The sequence below is a fragment of the Ursus americanus genome, chromosome 4, assembly GCF_024610735.1.
Source record: "Ursus americanus isolate L20-20 chromosome 4, mUrsAme1.1.p, whole genome shotgun sequence".
NCBI classification, from domain to species: Eukaryota; Metazoa; Chordata; class Mammalia; order Carnivora; family Ursidae; genus Ursus; species Ursus americanus.
Genome location: NC_142130.1, coordinates 82493578 through 82506412, shown reverse-complemented (window position 1 = coordinate 82506412; position 12835 = coordinate 82493578).

Here is a 12835-nt window from a genome sequence, read left to right as displayed (position 1 = left end):
TTCTCCCTCTCCCACTCCCCCTGCGTGTGTTCCCTCTCTCACTGCCTCTCTGTCAAAAAATAAATAAAATCTTTAAAAAAATAAATAAATAAAATAAAATGACAAAAAATTTAGGGAAAGAAGTACATGACTATGTAGCTCTTTTATAAAATATGAGAAGTCTGGAGTGTGTTTAAGATATAATAATATTATTTCATATCAATTTGAGCTTATTCTTCAAGAAAATTCATAATTACTGTCATATGACTTTATAACCATAAAATGTTATATCATGGTTTTGTTCATTAGCCCAAGTTAAATACATAATTTAAACAGATTAAAGAAGAATTACAGGGTGCCCGGGTGGCTCAGTCGGTTAAGTTTCTCACTCTTGGTTTGGCTTAAGTCATGATCTTAGGGTCCTGGGATCAAGCCCTACATTGGGCTCTGTGCTGGGCGTGAAGTCTGCTTGCCCCTCTCCTTCCACTCCCCACCCCACCCTGGAATAAATAAATAAAATCTTAAAAAAAAAAAAAAGGAATTACAAGGAGGGTGGAGGGGTTTGAGAACCACTCTTGACTCACTGTCTCTTAATTCTCTATGGAAGTGACTCAATTGTAAATGGAAGACAAATCACTCTTGAACAGAGAATCATGAAGTTCTTGTTTTGTTTTGTTAATTAATTCCCTAGATAGGTACTAGGGAGAATGCCCAATCTAAAAATTCAATCTAGCCCAAGGTAAACATAATGGTTAATTTTATATGTCAATCTAGATGGCATTTGGGATGAGATTAACATTTTAATTGGTAAATTTTGAGAAAGCAGATTGTTCTGCACAAGGTGAGTGGGCTCATCCAATTAACTGAAGGCCTGAATAGAACAAAAGACCAGCCTCCATGAGCAGGAGGGAAATTCTCTAGCAAACCTTCCTTTGGACTTTATCTCCACCATTGGCTTTCCTGGGTCTTCAGCCTGCTGGTCCACACTGCAGATTGGATTTACTAGCCTTCATAACTGTGGGAACCAGTTTCTTGTAATAAATCTCCTCTTACTTACATACATCTGATTGGCTCTATTTCTCTGAAGAAACTTAACTGATACAAACTTTGGTACTGAGGAGTTCTAGAAGAACAGAACATTAAAAATGGAGAAAGGTGACAAATATGGTATTAAATATAAATGGAATTTTGAAATCTTGAGCCAGACCTGTGTGCAATTAACTAAAAGATGGTCTTGAAAATTTGGAAGGTCTGTAATGGACTCCAAGGATGTCGCAAAGTAGGTTCCTAGCTTAAACTGAAGACATAAATAGGAACAATTAAGCTGACACTGCTTCACATAATGGGAAGTCTAATGTTAGAAGGCCAGGAGTGTTGAGTCTTCATTATGAGCCCTTGGCAACAAGGGTCATTGACTGTCCCCTTAGGGAAGCATGAGGCCACTTTACCATACGCTACTCCTATATATCTTTCTAAAACTACAGAAATGAGCCAGGCACAGCATGAATTTTCAGCCATTTTCACCAAAACCTTTTTAATTGGAAACTATATGATCTGTACTTTATTTCTCATCTTAAATTACCTCAGTCCTGGCCGCTGGGTGGCTCAGTCGGTTAAGCATCCAACTCTTGATTTCAGCTCAGAATATGATCTCAGGGTTGTGAGATCAAGCCCTGCGATAGGCTCCATGTTAAGCGGGAACCTGCTTGGAATTCTACCTTTCGACCTCTGCCCTTCCCCCCACTCATGCTTGCTCCTGTACTCTCGAGAGAGGGAAGGAAGGAAGGAAGGAAGGAAGGAAGGAAGGAAGGAAGGAAGGAAGGAAGGAAGGAAGGAAAGAAAGAAAGAAAGAAAGAAAGAAAGAAAGAAAGAAAGAAAGAAAGAAAGAGAAAAATTACCCCAGTCCTTCTGTCCATTCTTGCTCACCAGGAAAGCCCACATAATCCAAGTAAAAGTCTAGCAAAGTCAAAATGCTCATAATGTAAATTTGAACCACTTTCTATGGTTACATTCATGCAAAAAATTGAAGTCCCATTAATAAATTCTCCTTTTCCCTTGAAAAAGTTAAAGATACACGATGCTGGGCAGCTGGCAGGATTGCAGAGACATAGTTTGTGACTCTCCATGAATCTCCATGTAAAACTAAACAGAGCAGCTAGATTGTAATTCTAAAATCCCGGGTACAACCCTTTCAATAAGAGTATCAAGGTAACCCCAAAATCTAAGCAAGTGATAAACAAAGGATTCATAAGAACAAGACTTCAAGCTTTCAGCATCTGTGTAGAAAAAAGAAGAGGGGAGAGATAGTGTCTCCCTTACTTAAAAGAAAAATGTGAAAACAGCCAGCAGGTATTTACAAAAAGGCGGGGAGGGCCAATTTGCAAACAAAAGCTGAGAAAAGCGGCAATCAGGAAGGCTTCTCATCAGTGGTGATAACTGTGAGTGCAAAGGGTCCACCAGCCCAGAATGAAGGATCTGCAGCCATGTGGCCCCTGAGAACTGTTGAACCTACCAACCTAGGGCCCCCTTCCAGGCCAGGGTCCTGCACTAAAGACAAACTGGTGGAAGTGGAATGAAAATTGAGCAGCACAATGAGATGGTGGAGTTACAAGGCCCAGATAAAAGCAGGAAGGAGACAAAATCAAGAGTCTGCAAAAAGCAAGTGGCTGTCTAATTAAATGAAGGAGCTTGGGAAGTTAGAAAAGCTATCAGAAACCCTGCCTCCTTCAAAACATTCAGAAAAATTAATTTCACCTAAAAATGAGGAACAGAAAGCGATGTCAAAGTCAAATCCCATAAAAAGATATTTTGAGAAAATGAGAGTGGGGGGCACCAAGCAGGGTAACATCCTTAAACACTATGAAATATATGTGAGAGAGATATCCCCCAAACTGGCCAAAACCATAACTTATTCATTCAAAGTCAGCTAGAAAACTTAAAGAAAATGATACAAGTTTGAAGGACAACATAAATCAGACAGAACTCAGAAAATATTAGAAATAAAAAAAATTATTTCAGAATTTAAAGCAAAGTTTGAAGAACTTTGCAGAAATATAAGAATGGACAAACATAACTGTTAATGACTTAAAGAAAGAATGAAAAAGAACAAAAATTTAAAAAATCAAAAGGTAAAGAGGATTTGAAAGAAAGTGACAAATACCAAACATTAGACAAAGATTGAAATATGGATAATAGTAATTTCTGAAGAAGAACCAAACCATGTAACTATGTATATATACATAGTTATAAACATAGATATGATGGAAACAATAGCTTTTATCTTGGTGTTTTCATTCCCTAACTATTAACAGCATTAATTTAATTTGATCTCCAACATATTCATTAAATTCTCTCATTAATTTGACAATTTTTTGACAATCCACTTGGGCATTCTATATCAACAACATGAGAGGTGCTAATACAGGCAACTTCATGTTTTCTTTACCAATATTTATGACTTTTATTTTACATTTTTCCAGGTTTGCTACTGCTTTTGGTAGAATTTTAAATAGATGAGGTTATAGTACATTTTCTTGTTTTCTTCAAATTTAAAGAGAATATTTTTAATGTTTCATGATTAATGTTTGCAATATTTTAGATGCATTTTCAAAAATTAAGTAAATTCTCTTCTACCCAAGTTTGTTATTATTGTACTTTTACCATAAATGAATATTAAATATACTAAACACTTTTTTTCTGGATCTATGGAGACATTACATACTTTTACCTTTTAATCTGTTAATAGAGTTAAGTGCACAATTTAATTTTCAAATGGTAAACCAATCCTGCATTTCTGGGCTAAACCCAACATTGTCATGTTTTTTTCTTGTTTATCTTGCCAGTTTGGTTTACCAATATTCTGTTTAGAATTTTTGTTTTGATCATCATGAGTAAAATGGCCTATCATTTAATTTTCTTACACAATCCTTTTCTGGTTTTACTCCTGAGGTTATACCAGCTTCATAAAATAAGTTGAAGAGATTTCCTGACTTCAGTCCTCTTCCAGATACTACCTCCAATTGAGAACCATTGAGTTAGATAAAGAACAAGATTAAACCAAAAGAAAGTAGAAATATGAGATAACAGCAAAAATAGGAACAAGATGAGAGCAAAATGTAATGCACAAAAATGATAAAATTTAAAAGATTTTTTGAAAACTTATGCTTTTGAAAATACTAATAAAATTAGTATGGCAAGTTTGGTCAAGAAAATAGAGAATATGCAAAGAAACAGTATATGAAATCAAAGTAGTGTACATAGTTACAGACTCAGCAGAGATTAATTACAAAAGAATATTGTGAATAACTTTATAAATTGGACCTGTATGACACATTTATACCACTGATCACTCTGTCTTCCTTGAACCTTCTGTCACTTGAAATTTAGAATTTTTCTTGCTTTTTTCTTCTTCACCTAATTCAGTGATCATTCATTCTTAGTTTTCTCTGGAAGATTCTCTGAATTTCCCAAGCACCAGGGCCCCTATTATGTCTCAAAATCCCAGAAGGATTTATCTTTTTTTTTTTTTAAAGATTTTATTTATTTATTCGACAGAGAGAGAGACAGCCAACGAGAGAAGGAACACAGCAGGGGGAGTGGGAGAGGAAGAAGCAGGCTCATAGCGGAGGAGCCTGATGTGGGGCTCGATCCCATAACGCCGGGATCACGCCCTGAGCCGAAGGCAGACGCTTAACCGCTGTGCCACCCAGGCGCCCCCCAGAAGGATTTATCTAATCCAAATGCCTTCCAGTTTCATCTTTCCACAACTGACTCATCCTCAAATTCCCAACTAATACATTCATTTGCCTATTTAATATATCCACTTGGGTACCTAATAAGCAGTTCAGAAAACCCAAATTCCTTATCTTCTGCTTGAAAGCTGTTTCTCCCAGTCTTCCATATGTCTGTATATGGCAGTCCCATTTGTCCAAATTCTTGAGCGGAATGCACTACAGTCACTTTTTAAAAAAATTTTTTTATTATGTTATGTTAGTCACCATACAGTACATCCTTAGTTTTTGATGTAGTGTTCTATGATTCATTGTTTGCATGTGACACCCAGTGCTCCATGCAATATGTGCCCTCCTTAATACCCATCACCGGCCTATCCCAATCCCCCACCCTCTTCCCCTCTGAAGCCCTCAGTTTGTTTTCCAGAGTCCATAGTCTCTCATGGTTCATTCCCCCTTCTGTTTACCCCCCTTCATTCTTCCCTTCCCTGCTATTCCTTATGTTCCACAAATGAGTGAAACCATATGATAATTGTCTTTCTCACTACGGTCACTTTTGACTCCTTCATTTCTTTCACTTTCTACATCTAATTCTTCAACAAAGCCTTGGACAGTATCCAGAATCTAACCATTTCTCATTATCTCCCCTGCTACTAACCTGGTCTAACCCACCATCACTTCTCACCTGCAACACTGTGATGGTCTCCTAACATTGCCTGACATCAATCTACAGCACATGAGCTAAAGTAATCTTTAAAAAGCAAATGTCAGGGGCGCCTGTGTGGCTCAGTCATTGGGCATCTGACTTTGGCTCAGGGTGTGATCCCAGGTTCCTGGGATTGAGCCCCACATTGGGCTCCATGCTCTGCTGGGAGCCTGCTTCTTCCTTTCCCACTCCCCCTCCTTGTGTTCCCTCTCTCACTGGCTGTCTCTCTCTCTGTCAAATAAATAAATAAAATCTGGAAAAAAAAAAAAAGCAAATGTCAGATCAACTCACTCATCTCCTCAAAATCTTTCATTGGTTTCTTTTCTTTCTTTCTTTCTTTCTTTCTTTCTTTCTTTCTTTCTTTCTTTCTTTCTTCCCTTCCCTTCCCTTCCCTTCCCTTCCCTTCCCTTCCCTTCCCTTCCCTTCCCTTTCCTTTCCTTTCCTTTCCTTTCCTTCTTTCCTTTCCTTCCTCTCTTTCTTTCTTTCATGCAGAATAAAGGCCAACTCCCTATAAGGAACCACAAGCCCTGCCTAATTTGCTCCCTGATACTTCCTGATTTCATACCCAGCCAGGGTTCTGCTTATTCATTCTGCTTTAGCTAGCTACATTGGCATTTTTATGTTCCTCAAAGATACCAAACATGCTGCAACTTCAGTATTCTGGCACCTTCTATTTCTGTTATCTTAAATACTATCACAGAGTTATTTGAAATACATTTTGTCAGAAAGGTCTTCTTCAACAATCTGCCCAAAATAGTGCCTCCCTATCACACTGTCTTATATCTTAGCACTTGCCACGACTGACATGACACATGACATACACACACACAGTCTATATTTCCCTGTTAAAATGTGCAGCCATAACTTGAAGATATTGTGAATTTGGTTCCAGACCATTGCAATAAAGCAAGTCAAAAAATTTTTTGGTTTCCCATGCATAAAAAAGTTATGTTGACATTATACTGTAATCTATTAAATATGCAATAGCATTGTGCAAAAAAAATATGCATTCCTTAATTTAAAAATGCTTTATTCCTAAAAAATGCTAAACATCATCTGAGCTTCCAGTGAGCCGTAATCTTGTTGCTATGGAGGGTCTTGCCTCGATATTGATGGCTGCTGACTGATGAGTGTGGTGGTTGCTAAAGGTTGGGGTGGCCGTGGCAACTTCTTAAAATAAGACAACAATAGGGGTACCTTGATGGTGCAGTCAGTAAAGCATCTGACTCTTGGTTTCAGCTCAGGTCATGATCTTGGTGTCCTGGGATCAAGCCCTATGACAGGCTCTGTGCTCAGCATGGAGTCTGCTTCAGATTCTCTCTCCCTCTCCCTCTGCCCCTCCCACTCATTCTCTCTCTCTTAAATAAATAAATAAATAAATAAATAAATAAATAAATAAATCTTTAGAGAAAACAACAATAAAGTTTGCCACATCGATTGACTCTTTTCATTAACAACTTCTCTGTAGCATGTAATGCCATTTGATAGCATTTTACCCACCAAACTTCTTTCAAAATTGGAGAAAATTCTCTAGAAACTTGCTGCTGTCTTATCAGCTAAGTTCACATAGTATTCTAAATCTCTTGTTGTCATTTCAACAATCCTCAGAGCATCTTCAGGATGTAGGAGTAGATTCCATCTGAAAAGAACACTTTCTTTGCTCATCCATAAGAAGCAACTCCTCATCTATTCAAGTTTTATCATGAGATTGAAGCAATTCAGTCCCATCTGCAGGATATAGCTTTCTTGCTATTTCCACCACATCTGTAGCTACTTCCTCCATTCATCTTGAACCCCTCAAAGTCACCCAAGAGGGTTAGAATCAACTTCTTTCAAACTCTTGTTAATGTTGATATTTTGACCTCTTCTCATGAATCACAAATGTTCTTTCCTGGTGAATCCTTTCAAGAAGATTTTCAATTTACTTTGCTCAGCTCCATCAAAAGAATCACTATCTATGGCAGCAAGAGCCTTATGAAAAGTATTTCTTAAATAATGAGACTTGAAGGTCAAAATTACTCCTTGATCCATGGGCTGCAGAATGGATATTGTGTTAACAGGCATAAAAATAACGTTCATCTCATTGTCCATCTCCATCAGAGCTCTTGGGTGAGCAGGTTCATTGTCAATGAGCAGTATTAAAAGTAATCTTTTCTTGCCTTTTTAAAGATTTTATTTATTTAGTTAGTTATTTAGAGAGCACAAGAGGGGAAGGGGCAGAGGGAGAGGGAGAAAGAGAATCTCCAGCAGACTTTGTGCTGAGCACAGAGCCCGACACAGGGCTCCATCCAATGACCCTGAGATCATGACCCGAGCCAAAATCGAGAGTCAGACACTTAACTGACTGAGCCACCCAGGCACCCCAAAAGTAATCTTTTTTCTCAACAGTCATCTTAAAATACTCAATAAACCAGGTTATAAACAGATGTGCTATCAACCAGGCTTTGTTGTTCCATTTACAAACCACAGGCAGATTAGATTTAACATAATTCTTTAGGGTCCTAGCATTTTCAGGATGGTCAGTGCGTGCTGGATTCAACTTAAAGTCACCAGCTACATTAGCTCCTAGTAAGAGTCAGCCTATCCTTTGAAGCTTTAGAGCCAGGCATTGATTTCTCCTTTCTAGCTATGAAAGTCTAGATGGCGTCTTCTTCCACTAGGAGACTGTTTCATCGAGATTGGGAATCCGTTATTGTTTAGTGTAGCCACATTCATTCATTATCTCAGCTAGATCCTCTGGATAGCTTGCTACAGCTTCTACATCAACACTCATTGCTTAACCTTGTACTTTTATGTTATAGAGATGGCTGCTTTCCTTAAATCTTATGAACCAACCTCCGCTAGCTTCAAACTTGTCTTCTGCAACTTCCTCACCTCTTTCAGCCTTCTTAGAATTGAAGAGAGTCAGGGCCTTGCTCTGTCTGGACTAGGCTTTGATTTCAGGGAATGTCGTGGCTAGTTTGATCTTCTTTCCAAACCACTAAAACTTTCATCATACCAGCAATAAGGCTGTTTCCCTTTTCTATCATTCATATGGCCACTGCAGTAACAATTTTAATTTCCAGAACTTTTCCTTCACATATACAGCTAGGGTGACTATTTAATGCAAAAGGCCTAGATTGTGTCCTCTCCTGGTTTCTGACATGCCTTTCTCTCTAAGCTTAATCATTTCTAGCTTTTGATTTAAAGTGAGAAATGTGTCACTCTTCCTTTCACTTGAACATTTAGAGACCATGGTAGGGTTATTAATTGGCTACATTTCAATTTCATTTTGTCTTAGGGAATAGGAAGGCCCAAGAAAAGGAAACGAGATGCGGAATGGAAGAACACATACACATTTATTGATTAATTTCTCTGTCTTATGTAGGTGTGGGTGTGGCTCTCCAAAGCAATTACAATAATAACGCCAGAGATCGCTGATCCCAGATCACCATAACAAATATAATAATAATGAAAACATCTGAAATAATGTGAGAATTACCAAACCGACACAGAGACATGCAGTGAGCAAACGCTGTGGGAAAAACGGTGCTGATAGACTTGCTCAACACAGGCTGCCACAAACCTTAGATTCTATAAAAAACACAATATCTGTAAAGTGCAATAAGGCAAAGCACAATAAAACAAGGCATGTCTGTATACTCCTGTACATTCCCAAGTTCTGTTCCAGATGGAGGGGGGAGGATAAGCCTTCTGTGTTTTTTATTCTAACTCAACTTATGTGTGATTTCTATTAACTTGCTCCTCACGTACCTCAGACCCGGGGGGATTTTGATTGCAGATCCCCTCCTCAGGGACCTTAAATCAAACTGTGTTGCCTCTGGACCTGTTGACGGAATTGGGGTTTGTGCAATAGCTGGGCAAAATGGGAGGAAGGGATAGGCGCAAAAGAGAGAGTTGAGAGCTTTTGGTTGGTTTATCTTTTAAAGCTTTAAAATTCAGAGTATTTATGTCCCACACAATATACATCAGTCTTTGTTAGATTTTTCTAACTTTAAGTCACTGAGTATGTTGAAACTATTTTTAAGCCAAAAAAGGAGTTAGAGTCTCATGAGGGAGAGTATTTTGTGGATAGTATGTGAAGATCATAATGTGAAAAGACTGTGATATTTGGGACTAATAAATTTTAGGAAGCGTGCTCTGTTTCAGGCATATAAGGAGCTATTAGATCAAATGAAAAACACATACTAAGTATATGAAATCCATTTTGGGAAATCTTTTTAGACAAATGTAGGGATGCCCTCTTGTGTTTGATTTTCCATGGTAAAATACACTTAAGAAAACAGTCTTCATTTATTAACCTAGTTTTAGATATGCTCTTATTTTATGAAAGTAGAAAAATTACTTAACATTTATTAGGTGTCTCTAAGACATTATTATATGTTTAAAATACAATTTTTGTCTTCTAAGAAATCATTTTCCTGTGATTAGAATGACTTTTTTTTTTTTACTTTTTCTCTCTTCGATTTCACATTAACGTTGTGAAAAATACTCCATTGAACAATTTATGTTGGAATTCAACCACTTTCTTTTTCTCAAAATAATGGCTATAGCTGTGGACAAAAAAAAAATGTGCTTGTGAAATATTTTATAGATTCAAAAGTGCTTTCACATAAAAATTTCCCTTGTTTCTCAAAAATAATCCTGTGAAGTGTGTCAGTTAAGAAGCGTACACCCCTGTCTCTGAGCTGAGAAAACCAAAGCCCTGATCTTCAGCAACTGCTAGGAATCTTACAGCAAGTCTGATAGAGAAGTTGGACCTGAACTTGCCCCCAGACCTTTACATGCTAAAGGCTAAGCTTAACCTATGAGGCTTGACAATGAATATTTTTGGAATCTATTTTTGTGACCCATGACCTGACACATGATCTTCATCTATAGAACAGAATACTTGAAATACTAACCAACCTAGAAAACTGTAGACATTATATGTAACATACATATCACATATATATACATATACATCATATATGTATTACAATATACATGTGCATAGGTATGTGTGAGCACAAGCATGCATGTATATTACCTTACCTCTGTAAGTTGCCGTTTATTTACATTTAAACTATCAGGCACATGGGTGCTTCAGTTGATGAAGCATCTGCCTTCAGCTCAGGTCATGATCCCAGGGTCCTGGGATCAAGTCCCATATGGGCTCCCTGCTCAGCAGGGAGTCTGCTCCTCCCTCTCCTGCTGCCTCTTCCCCAGCTTGTGCTCTGCTCTCTCTAGCTCATTCTCTCAAATAAATAAAATCTTTAAGAAAGAATTAATTTAAACTGTCAAGTTTTTCTAAAGGCAAGTTCCGATAAGGAGAAAATTTCAAAATGTTTAATGTTTAAATACAACTAAATCCTAAAAATACTTAGCTGTTTCAGACTTCCTGAATTAGGAAACATCTAAAGTCCAAATATCAACAACTTTTGGCATCTTAATATCCTAGCGAATGCTAACAAGATTTACAAAAAAGGAAGATCGCTATGAAGACATACTGCTCATTGCTACATTATGAAAATCTTCATCTGATTTGGTCCCACATCAAAGAATGTTTGTAATTCAACAGAATGTTTCCAAGTGCTATCTTACATGCTGAAATGGAATGAATGCTCTTTTTTGTTTTATGAAATGGCATTTTTTATCTTATGAAATGGATGTTCTTTCCATGTTTTTAATACGATGCCTTTTATGATTCTGGAATAATAGATCTGGTCAACTGGTCAGTCTCTGAGTCTAAAACCAAACTGCTTACGGATACGAGAAGAAAATGTAAAAGAACTTGCAAACAGAGAGGGAAGAACGTGAATGTTGACAGCGTGGTGAGATGATATTTGACCCCTCATGGAGAGCTACTTTTGGAGGGCAGTAGCTGTGTGGCCATTTGGAGGGCAGTATCTGTGTCTTTTAGTTGATGACTCAGCACAGATTTCGCTTCATAGGAAATACTTTCAATAGACGCTTTAAGGCAAGAAACAGATTAAAAATCTCATTTCTCACCAACTATAGCTTTGTGGTTGTCTGCCTGCTTCTACAATGACTCAGAAACACCTACTCCGGGAGGGTGGCTTCTCCTTCCTGGCTGCGGAGAGCTCATTCCCCAGAGGGTGGGGAAGGGTGGGCAGCGTTCACGTGTTCTCCGGAGAAGTCAGGGCGCTACCTTTGTAGCTTTCTGGCTGGAATAGCTGTTGTGCTTTCTGTTGTGTATCTGGTTGGGACATGTTGCCTTCGTTTTGTGTTGGTGGTTGTGATAGACTTTCCATCTAGTCTGAATGAACCCTTTGTCTCTTTTTCTGCTAGACAGTGTAATAGGTAAGATATTTGTTTGTTGATTTAAAAAAAATAATTAGATGAGGTCATGAGATTCATGAAGTTTGTGCTTATCAAGGCATGAAAAAAAACCACGTAGATAATCCGCCCTCGTTCTGTCCCACAAGGCTAATTCAGGTCACCTCACTGGGTGGGATCATTAGAGGTAAGGAGAGTGCACCGTGCCATGCTACATTGCAAGCAACCCACCTCCACCCACTCGGATGGTAGGAGAGCATCGCCTAGGGGATGTGCTTATAATATATAGCAAGTCTCATGCTCCTTCCTGACCCCAAATGGAAAACGTAAATTTATCGTTATGGATTCTTGCCGCAGGCCCCCTTTTTCCTATTATTTTTTCCATTGCTGGCTTAAGCTAGTAAATATGGATGATGGGGGAAGAAAGATGAGCTATATATGTATGTGTGTGAAACTGTAAGTGTGTGTGTATGCCTGTCTGTGTGTTGGGTGTGTATGACAGAGACAGAGAACAGCCTAGAAAAAAAACTCTTGTCAGAAGACTAATGTTGACATTATTTACAACTTTTCAGAATAGATTGTATTTAACTGTGAATTGCCATCTGAAACCATTTAATAATAAAAGAATAAATAAATAGGCCTGTTTATTTCATTTGCTTTTATTCTTACTGCCTAGATACTGTTTTACACTGTTTCTAATAGGCCACATCAATGCCTTTGGAAACCGTGTCTAAAAATATACCTAAACAGCAAGTTTTGGTTTCACAAAACATTGCACAAATGTATACAGTGACATTTTACATTTTATTAAGCATTCATTTGTATATTATATGGAAAATAACAAAATTCTATTTTTGGATATTAACACAGGGTGTGTGTGTGTGTGCGTGTGTGTGTATGTATGTGTAACACTGATTTCCCATTAAAATGCTCACAGCTTTTCCCTTTAAGTTTGGCAGTCTGATAAGGGGACTAATAAACAGAGTCACAAATGACTTCTGGAAGGTCAGAGAAGGGGGATCATTAAAAATCTTTTAAAGAACTATCTAACTAAATAGTAGCAGCAATTAAAAAAAAAAACATAAGGCACAGGTACAAATCTTTGACTTTGAAAATTTTCCAATTGGTAAACTCTGGACCC